The sequence below is a fragment of the Amblyomma americanum genome, chromosome 6, assembly GCF_052857255.1.
Source record: "Amblyomma americanum isolate KBUSLIRL-KWMA chromosome 6, ASM5285725v1, whole genome shotgun sequence".
NCBI classification, from domain to species: Eukaryota; Metazoa; Arthropoda; class Arachnida; order Ixodida; family Ixodidae; genus Amblyomma; species Amblyomma americanum.
This window is the reverse complement of record NC_135502.1, coordinates 156,560,944-156,572,193: the sequence shown is the minus strand read 5'-3', so window position 1 is coordinate 156,572,193 and position 11,250 is coordinate 156,560,944.

The window sequence follows — 11,250 nt, the reverse complement described above, 5'->3', positions numbered from 1 at the left end:
AAACAGTCCAGAGCATCATCTATTGTGAAGAAGATGATTGTGAAGAAGATGTGAAGAAGACTGTGAAGAAGATGATGACCCAGAGAAAGCAGATGACTCGTGAAAGGCCAGTACGCGGGAGCTGGAGGAGGTGGCGCGTAGACTGGGAGACGGCGGCGGCAAAGCCGGGCCACATGACCAGGCAAGCCGCAATTGTAGCAGATATGCCGGTTGTCGATGGTGCGCCAGGGATTGCTGACTCGAGGAGCCGGCCGAAGAGAAGGAACCACCGCTCGCGCAGGTGTTGGAGGCAATGCATAGGTAGGCGGTCGAGGCCTGGCGACGACGTCCGCGTATGTCAGCGGAGCGGCCATAGGGGGCGGCGTCTGGGCGACAACGTCGGCATATGTCAGTGGAGCGGCGACAGGTGGTGGCGGATGGACGGGTGGAAGAGCCTCGGCAACCTGCTCTTGGATGGCGTGTCGAAGGGCCGGAGCCAAATCTGGAGCTTGCCCTATAGGGTTTGGCAGAAGAGAAAGCTGACGCGCCACTTCTTCCCGAAGAAAGTCCGATTTGTTGCAGCAGCGATGAGGTGTCAGGTGCTGGTGTCAGTCCAGCAAGCGACTCAACCTGTCGAGGGTGCTGTCGAGTCAGGAGCCTCTGCTTCCGCAGCTCCTCGAAGCTTTTGGCAGAGGGTGACGACTTCAGCAACGGTGCGCAAGTCGCGCGCTACCAGCATCTGAAAGGCGTCGTCGTCAACACCCTTCAAAATGTGTTTAATCTTGTCAGCTTCTGACATATTGAGGCTGACACGCTTGCATAGGTAAATGACGTCTTCTATGTAAAGGGTAAAGGTTTCGCCGACCTGCTGAGACCGTTAACTCAAGCGTTGTTCGGCGCGCAGTTTCCGAACAGCAGGACGACCAAACACCTCGGAGAAGGTTGTCTTGAAAGCAGACCAGGTGCGGATGTCCACCTCGTGGTTCCGATACCACAGGTTAGCCACGCCGGTGAGATAAACAATTGCGTTATTTAGTTTGGTGGTATCATCCCATTTGTTCTAAAAAGGCTCACCCTCTCGTAAGACGTGAGCCAATCTTCGACATCCTGCTCATCGGTCCCACTGAAAATGACCGGGTCCCGTTGGCGAAGGGAGCCGGCGCAGGTAACAGCTGGGCCCACTTGCACGGCTTGATGTTGAACGTCGTGAGGCATCGCAGGTGGCGAGAGAGTACGGTTGCGCAATTTGCAGGGCTGTACCCAGCACCTCCACCAAATGTAAGGTGGGGGTTTATTTAAAAGAGCTGGGAGGAGAGAGCAGCGGCGAGAACAATCTGAGGGCAACCATGTCGGGCGCAGACACACGTGGTGATAACAATACGGCTAACGCGCCGGGCCATCTTCGTTTTCACGAGTCATCTGCTTTGTCTGAGTCATCATCTTCTTCACAATTTATTCATTTTTGTTTTTAATTCATACCGACACTGAATTACTGGCTGCATTGCACTATCTAATCTTACGTCAACAATTATTGCCATGACCTTAACCAGACCCATTGGTTTACTTGAACCGACGCATCTGACTTTGCCCACCTCCAGTGCCTTCAATTTTCGCAATAAGCTGTGCAAATTATTGAATTCCCTTTCACGAGGCATTTATTGCTGCAATTATTGGCATGTAATTGCCTAAAAACAACCTGGGTACTCATTTTTATGTTCTTTGGAACACATATATTTGTTTACTTCTTACCCTTGTAATAACTTATACTGATATGAGCATGCCTCATCACTGGAGTGATGTCCTGCGGGACAAGTAAAGAACTGTTAGCCCAGCTACGCCTTTAGGGGCACGTTGCTGATGATTTTCTTTCTCGTACGTCTGTGTGGCTTTACTTAGAAACATTGCATCTGACACAGTGTAGGCCTTAAAGTTTTGATTTATTTGCTTTAGAAAAGGCCACTCTGGCACCCCGACAACCTTGCTCACCTGCGTACTCTGTCAGCAAAACTCGCGACTATACAGCAAACGTACTATTTCAGGAAGCTGGTTCCTCTGAGAGTGTACTATTTGTTCATACATTTTACCCCCCCCCCCCTCCCTGCCAAGCTCCAAATGCTGACACATTATCTAAACTGAACAGCAAGTAAAGTAGAGTTACTTTCTCCTTGCTGCTCTAAGAGAAACAAACGTCCGCAATTTATATTGCAGTGTGTTTGAGCTACCTCTTTTGAGAGCAAAAGCTGCCTGAAGCTTAGTATAGACTAGTCAAGAAACACGAAATAATTTTCACTTTTGGTGGCGTGCAAGATATTTTCAAAAGACTGGAATGAGTAAATATCTCTTTGTAGTAGTCCAACTATGCATAAATTGTTAATGTCAGTTGCTGTGTATATCAGTCTTCAAATGTGAAGGCAGAATTGAGCGCAACCGCATGTTAAGACTTTTGCTCGTTCAAGGAAGCATTGCATTTATTTATATTGTTGTGCATGCTGCTTGTGCTGTTGCTCAGGAACCTTATCAAACAAGCTCTAAGTGCTGCGTATTAGTGCTTATTGCTCAGCAACATTATCAAACCCGCTCTGAGTTCTGCGTTTTAGTGCACATTTAGCTGATTGTTGCCTCTCCATGGTTTGATTTCGAAAGAATTCGCTATAACTATATTCCTCGAATCGGTCTCTTGCGGAGTTTTCTTGCCTCTGCATTCCGCCATGGAGAAAGCTACATATTGGTGCTGTCGATGCACACATCCCATGGCTATAATGCTACCTCTTCCTGCTAATAATGCAGACAATTGACGACAAGGGCGCTGGCTGATATTGCGGACAAGTAACAGGATGGCGCACCAAATAGCGAACCAACCAGGTCACTCAGCGTTCTTGTGTTGATATATGCTTATTAAAATTACCTCAATGCTTGATATCTACATCGCTGTGGACTTTTCGCACATATTTAACACGGCTTTTATTCGCTAGTGTTTGCCACCTTGAATGTCAGTCTTAAAACAGTGTAAGTGCTGTTTCACTGGGAGAGATTTTTTAGCTATTTATAGAGGTAAACAATCACATCCTAAATATTGAGTCTATTGAGAAATATTGAGAAATATTGAGAAATATTGAGAAATATTGAGAAATATTGAGTCTAAATGTGCATATTGTAGTGCTGTAAGTGTTGATAAAAGCATGTAGCTTCATTTGATGCTTGTCAAATGTAAAAATCCACATCTAGTTACATGGAGCAAATCACATGTCTCCAGTTCCAAGTTGCTGCACTTCAAGCTTGCAACAGAGTGCTTCACATCTTTCATTTTGACACGATTTTTGGCTGCCTCTACTGTTCTGGATTGACTGGCTTGTCAGGAAGCTAAGAGGGAACCACTTTGAATTCTTACTGCTTCAGCAACAGTGCTTCAAAGTGTGTGTATGTGTGTGCATGCACAGAGTTTCTTCCAAAGGTTTGTTATGTGGCTCATGGAACCTTCATGTTACAGAAAAAATTATTTCACTTCCGATTGTACAGGAAAGGGAGGAGTATATAGTATATACTCCAGGTGTTTCAGAGAGAAAGAAGTAATGTTGAAAAAGTTGCTTTTTGGATCTAAGATGTTAATTTTGCAGCATAGTTTTACCAGTGTGGCGGACATCGGAAAGCCAGTGAATTGTGTTCAGTAAGCTGTTTAACTAATTTCTGATAACAAACTTTTTACTATCATAGGTAAGCAAATGGTTGCAATTTGACTTGTAGCATGTCGTTAGTCGTAGGCATATCAGCGTTTATAGTTTACAAAATGCGATTACCCTCGTCACTGTGGCTCTCTAAAATTTGACTGCATCTTGCGAAAATACAGGCGCTTTAGAAAGCATGCAGGCAAAGCAATTGCTCCAGTGCATTATACTAGTCGAAAAATCAAGATTTTGTTGAGCCACAGCACAAAGGGTAATTGCGTTTTCAAAATTCTAAAAACTGATATGGCTATGGCTAGTGATCAGCTACAAATTTCTCAATTGCAACTAGATGCCTAACTTTAATAGATCAAAAGTTTGTTATTCGGTGATTCCACGAGAGATCGAACTGCCTAAATATTTATTATTTTTAATTGTCTTGACTATTTTATATATTTTGCACACATTGCTCAGTAGTCCAACAGTGAGTTTAGTTTTTAAAAATGATAATATTTGAGGGGAAAAGGTATAAAATAAAATAAACGACGTCGTGGCATAGGCAGCGTTTTCAAGAACAGCTCATTTACGCAAGGTTGCAGTCACGTAAGCATCTAGATGAGAAAGCCGTCATGTATTTTTCGTGCTAAATGTAGAGGTAAGAAGGAATATGTTGGCTTACTTCAGTCATTTTGAGGAAGTTGTCGCTTATTGGAAGAAAAGTTTAAAAACTACAAGTCTCAAGCGAGGCTATTTTCAAGAATTTTTTTCTCTTTAAATATAAAACACAATTTCAATTTTGCAGATTGGATAAGCATCGAGGTGCTAAAGTAGTGTACCAGCTTTCTTTTTATATATAACAGAGAAGTGAAGGAAGTATTGCCCTAATTCTGACATTTTTTACTTCAATCAAAATTGCCGTTTGGGCGAGTTGGTGTGACATGATTTGAAAAGACCAGCGCGGAAACAGACAGGGACACGAGAAGAAAAAACACTGACGACAGAACGAGCGCTGACTAACAACTCTTTATTGTCGAGGAACACCCAGCACAATATATGGGAAAACACCACGTGACAGTCGGGGGGCCAAAGATTACAACCTAATCCACAGTCATCGAGGGGCGGCCAACACATGCTTGAACCAGAAGGAAGAACCACAAAAAGTGAAAAAGGGGTAAAACTTTATGAAGTGAGCATATCAAAAGGACTTTAACCAGCAAAAAACCAAGGAAAAAAACAAGGAAAAAAACACAACTGCCAAACAACATCGTGGCCAAAGGGCGGTGTCAAGAACACTAACAGCAACCAAGAGCGAGCCTAAAAGGGCCCAAGCAAGCGAAGCAAAAGCAGATTCAGAAATCTAAAAACAGATAATACGTCATGCAACCCTACAGATGCCACAATCAACTAAAACTAGATGAAAACAACCTAGAAAGCAAAAACTTGTCAACGCCAATAAGATAAGTAAAAAGCAGTCCGCATGTAAAAACACAATTTGGACAATTACCACTTATGAGCCGCACCAAAAAACCTGAGGAGAAGAATGCGCACGACGAATGTCAACAGAAATTGAAATTATAAATAACAGGATTTAGTTTACGACATTTTGGTAGAAGCAGCCGTGCTCAAGTCTTCTGGAGCATTTGAAACAAAAGCTGTGTGCTTCGAATGCTGTAACACCCCTGGAAAAGGCTGGTCCTCCAGTCGAGATTTTATGGATTAAATCCTGTTATACGTTTCTTGTATACGAGGTTTTTCAGGGAAGACTAAGTAATTCTAAAAAGTTTTCTTGAGGAAAAAAGATGGCTTTTTCAACACACTATTACCAGTGTTGGCAGGAACAAGAAAACCGGTGAATCGTCTTGAGTACTAAGCTAATTAACGAATATTCAATAGAGTGATTCCATGAGAGATTGAAGTGACAAAATATTTGAATTTTTTTAAATATTCTTCATTAGTTATGCAATGTTCACACATTATTTAGAGACCAAGAGTGAATTTAGTTTAATCAAAAATGAAAATATTTCAGGAGAACAAACGGTAAATTACGTCATGGCAGAGGCAGCGTTCTGACATAGAGTTCAATTTCGCGAATTTGCATGACGTAGGAATCAAAAATATGAAAGCCATGATGGATATATTCTGCGCGCTAAAAGTGCAGGTAAGGAAGAGTATGTCAGGCTTATTTCCGCCATTGTGAACAAGTCGCTTACTAGAAAAAATTTTGAAAAGACAAGTCTCAAATGAGGCAAATTAAAAGCTTTCTTTTCACTGCAAATACAAAGCAGATCTCCTTCATATTTAGACAATGGATAAGCATCAGGTGCTAGAAAAGTGTACTGACTTTCATTTTCATATAATAGAGAGGTGCATGAAGTGTTGCCCTAAGTCTGGCGCTTTAAATAAAATAGAGCGTTCAAAAACATCTCCAATTTGTCTTATAACTGCTGAAACCAGTCTCTCGAAGGAGGCGAACAAGAATACGAAAGAACATGTTGCATTATTTTGTTTATAAAATGACATCCAAGCTAAAACTAGTAGCTTTTTAAGCATCGGCACGAGAGCCTAACTTTAGGTTGTTACCCGCGCTCAGCGATAGCCGTGCTTTATTTCTGCTTACATCACTGATTGGTGTTTGTCCAAAATAAGTAATAGGTATGCTCTCTCTTGAAGGAAAATGTTTCAGTATTGGGACTCGGGGGAAAATTTACAGCAGCGGAGGGCGTGTTTGCTACTTCTGCGCCCTTAATTGGGCACTCCTGCGGGTGCTCAACAAGCTACAAGTTTGCGCTTGGATATCATTGTTAGAAACAGAATAATGCAATACGTTTTTTCGTATTTTTCACCCATTTTAAAAGACTTGTTTAAGGAGTTTTCAAAAAATTTGAAGATAGGTTTTCGTTTGCTTTGTAAAAACACTACATAAGTCAAAATTCGAAAAGACCAGCGCGGAAACAGACAGGGACCCGAGAAGAGAAAACACTGACGACAGGAAGAGCGCTGAATAACAACTCTTTATTGTCGAGGAACACCCAGCACAATATGTGCCAAAACACCACGTGACAGTCAGGGGCCAAAGATTACAACCTAATCCACAGTCATCGAGGGGCGGCCAAGACATGCTTGAACCAGAAGGAAAAACCACAAAAAGTGAAAAAAGGGGTGAAACTTTATGAAGTGAGCATATCAAAAGTACTTTAACCAGCAAAAAACCAAGGAAAAAACACAAGTGCAAAACAACATCGTGGCCAAAGGGCGGTGTCAAGAACACTTTAACAACAACCAAGAGCGAGCCTGTAAGGGCCCAAGCAAGCGAAGCAAAAGCAGAGTCAGAAATCTAAAAACAGATAAAACGTCATGCAACCCTACAGATGCCACAAACAACTAAAACCAAATGAAAACAACCTAAAAAGCAAAAATTTCTCAACGCCAATAAGTTAAGAGGTAAAAAACAGCCCGCATGCAAAAACACTATTTGGACAATTACCACTTATGAGCCGCACCAAAAAACCTCAGGAGAAGAATGCGCACAGGCTAGCATAGGAAAATTTATCAGCAAACGGGAAGTGGCAGGCGAACACGTAAAATCTGTAATCTTTAGGCATGATCAAGGAAGCACATTTCTTTCTCGTGCAGTGAAATTGAGGGCGTGCTTACGCAACTGTCCCTGCCTTAGCAATAAAGTTGGCCTCAATGACTTCCCTTTCTGTTTTGTTTTTTGATGTTGCTTAGAACCTTGTGTTCTCTAATATAGGTTTACAGTTGTGGCGAGGCTGGTTGCAGTGGTCTGCTAGATTACTTCCAGACCCTCTATCTACGTTGAGGAAGTGCTCCCTGGCCCTGACATTGAAGCATCTTCCCGTCTGGCCTATGTACACTAAAACCGCACGTTAGGGGTATCTGATAGACAACCCCTGTCCGGAAGTGTGTGTACCGTTGCCCGTGTCTCGTAGTGCAGGTCGCCTGTCTTGCCTTGTTGTTCAAAACACATATCCTCGATAGCTTGCACGGTGCGGAAAAAACGACCTGGACGTTATACCGTCCTGCTACCTTTCTCACGTTGTGGGACATCTTGTGAAGGTACGGTATGACTGCAACGCGTTTCTTCTCTCGCTCCTTCCCAACCTGCCTCCCCTCCTTTAACTTTTTGACCATCGCCTCACATATATTAGTAACTAAAGAAGGCGTGTACCCGGCAGAGTAGAGGCGCTCTACCTGGTTGTCAAAGCTTGATTTTGCCATATGCACACAACTCTTGGCTAACGCCGCCTGAAGTCCGTTTGTTACTATCATTCTTTTCTTTGAGTGCGCGCTGTCAAATGGTAGCAAACTCTTTCTAGACCTCACGTTGTAATACCAGCAAACATGGTCGTCCTTAAAAAGAAGAAACACGTCTAAAAACTGGATGCTGTTATTCACAGGCAACTCAATGGTGAAATTCAGACCTCCAGAAAAGGCTTTTAACAGTTCGGAGATACTACTAGCGGCCTCCGGCTAATGGTCAATGGTAGCTGTGTCCATGACTACAAGGTAGTCATCCACATACCTGTAAACTTTCACAACATGTTTATCCTTCAGTTTCTGATGAATGTTTCTATCCATTGCAGCGAGATAATCATCGCACAGAACCGGGGCAACTGACGAGCCAATACAAATCCCGGATTTCTGGGTCAAAAATCTAGCACTGAAAGGAACGACAGTGGACGAGAGGTAAAAGCTCAGGAGCTCCATAAATTTGTCCACGCCTATTCCGGCTGTATTCTAAAACACCACGACTCCAGTGTCGTCTATCCTCTGGCGAACTGCGTTGTAGAGACCATTATGCAGAACAGAGTAAAACAAGTCCTCAACGTCTAGCGAGAAGGCAGTCGCCGCTCCCATTATGCCGGCTCTCAGATCATTCAAAAGTTCCAATGAGCTGCGAATCTGGAACGGGTCTTCTCCCAACAAGCTCTTCAAATTGTCCCTTAGGTAATGTCCCACATGCTCCTGCCACGCACCTTTTTCTGAGACAATTGATCTAAGCGGGCATTCCGGTTTGTGCGTCTTTCCTGTGAAAAATATTTCCAGGCAGCCGGTTTTTGCACCGTCCACTTTTTTTGCCAAACCACCTAGCTGGCACTGCTTCAAAAGCGCGAGTGCAGCCGATTTCTTCCTAGAAGCACGAAACTGTACAGGCTTAATATTCTTGTCGATGGCAGCCATTGCCTTTTCATTGAAAGTATCTCGCAGCATTACAACAAAGCCCCCTTCCCTTTACGACTGCAAAACGGTCAAATTGTTGCGTTCTAGGCAGCTCAATACTATATCGAACGGAGGGGCTGCCTTCTGCTCTCGACTCACATTGCACATGACGCAATCCTCACCATCCCCGATGAGCCGTTCCTTGTCTCTGTCACGGGAACGATCAGCAACGTCTCTAACCATTGCCAGCATCTGAGGTCGGCTGGTGGAAGGTTCGTAAGCAAACTTCGGTCCTTTTTTAGGATGGCCTGGACGTCACTTGGCACAGAAGCACCTTCGAGCATCGTGACAGGGTTTTGCAAGGCCTTCTTCACTGTAGTTCTTTCCTGGATGCACAGGCGGGCGCGTTTCCCCAAAAACTCGTTGGCTTGGGCAGCCAACTTCATGAATTCCTGGAATCGTTAGTGCTCCATGCACTCAGGTGCTTCTTGATGGATGACGCATCTGAGACAGTCGTGATAAAGTCTCACTTGTCGCCAGTATTCGGACTTCAAAATCTTTCCCACACGACGGGCGTGGCCCCAGGACGGCTACAGGGTGCCGAAGAGTGCCTGAACCTCGAGCGGAACTATCCTCTTCTTCAAACAGAAGGACACCACCCTCGACTGACAGGTGGTCGCGGCCACAAGGTTGACCACCGTGATGGCAGAATTGTGCTTGGGTGTACGACATAGAAAAGAGCCCAATGTAGAAGAAATACGTTCAATCAAAATTGCCGTTTGAGCGAGTTGGTGTGATATGATTCGAAAAGACCAGCGCGGAAACAGACAGGGACACGAGAAGTAAAAACACTGACGACAGGACGAGGGCTGACTATCAGCTCTTTATTGTCGAGGAACACCCAGCACAATAAATGCCAATGCCAAGGCAATGGCTGCCATCGACAAGAATTTTAAGCCTGTACAGTTTCGTGTTTCTGGAAAGAAATCGGCTGCACTCGCGCTTTTGAAGCAGTGCCAGCTAGGTGGTTTGGCAAAGAAAGTGGACGGCTCAAAAACCGGCTGCCTGAAAATATTTTTCATAGGAAAGACGCACAAACCGGAATGCCCGCTTAGATCAATTGTCTCAGAAAAAGGTGCGTGGCAGGAGCATGTGGGACATTATTAACGGACAATTTGAAGAGCTTGTTGGGAGAAGACCCGTTCCATATTCGCAGCTCATTGGAACTTGTGAATGATCTGAGAGCCGGCATAATGGGAGCGGTGACTGCCTTCTCGCTAGACGTTGAGGACTTGTTTTACTCTGTTCCGCATGATGGTCTCTACAACGCAGTTCGCCGGAGGATAGACGACACTGGAGTCGTGGTGCTTCAGAATACAGCCGGCACAGGCGTGGACAATTTTATAAAGCTCCTGAGCTTTTACCTCTCGTCCACTGTCGTTTCTTTCAGTGGTAGATTTTTGACCCAGAAATCCGGGATTTCTATTGGCTCGTCAGTTGCCCCGGTATTGTGCGATGTTTATCTGGCTGCAATGAATAGAAACATTCATAATAAACTGAAGGATAAACATGTTGTGAAAGTTTACAGGTATGTGGATGTCTACCTTGTAGTCATGGACACAGCTACCATTGACCACTTGCCGGAGGCCGCTAGTAGTATCTCCGAACTGTTCAAAGGCTTTTTTTGGTGGTCTGAATTTCACCATTGAGTTGCCTGTGGATAACAGCATCCAGTTTTTAGACGTGTTGCTTCTTTTTAAGGACGACCATGTTTTTTGGTATTACAACGTGAGGTCTAGAAAGAGTTTGCTACCATTTGACAGCGCGCACTCAAAGTTAATAAAAAGAATGATAGTAACAAACGCACTTCAGGCGGCGTTAGCCAAGAGTTGTGTGCATATGGCAAAATCAAGCTTTGACAACCAGGTACAGCGCCTCTACTCTGCCGGGTACACGCCTTCTTTAGTTACTAATATATGTGAGGCGATGGTCAAAAAGTTAAAGGAGGGGAGGTAGGTTGGGAAGGAGCGAGAGAAGAAACGCGTTGCAGTCATACCGTACCTTCACAAGATGTCCCACAACGTGAGAAAGGTAGCAGGACGGTATAACGTCCAGGTCGTTTTTTCCGCACCGTGCAAGCTATCGAGGATATGTGTTTTGAACAACAAGGCAAGACAGGCGACCTGCACTACGAGACACGGGCAACGGTACACACACTTCCGGACAGGGGTTGTCTATCAGATACCCCTAACGTGCGGTTTTAGTGTACATAGGCCAGACGGGAAGATGCTTCAATGTCAGGGCCAGGGAGCATTTCCTCAACGTAGATAGAGGGTCTGGAAGTAATCTAGCAGACCACTGCAACCAGCCTCGCCACAACTGTAAACCTATATTAGAGAACACAAGGTTCTAAGCAACATCAAAAAACAAA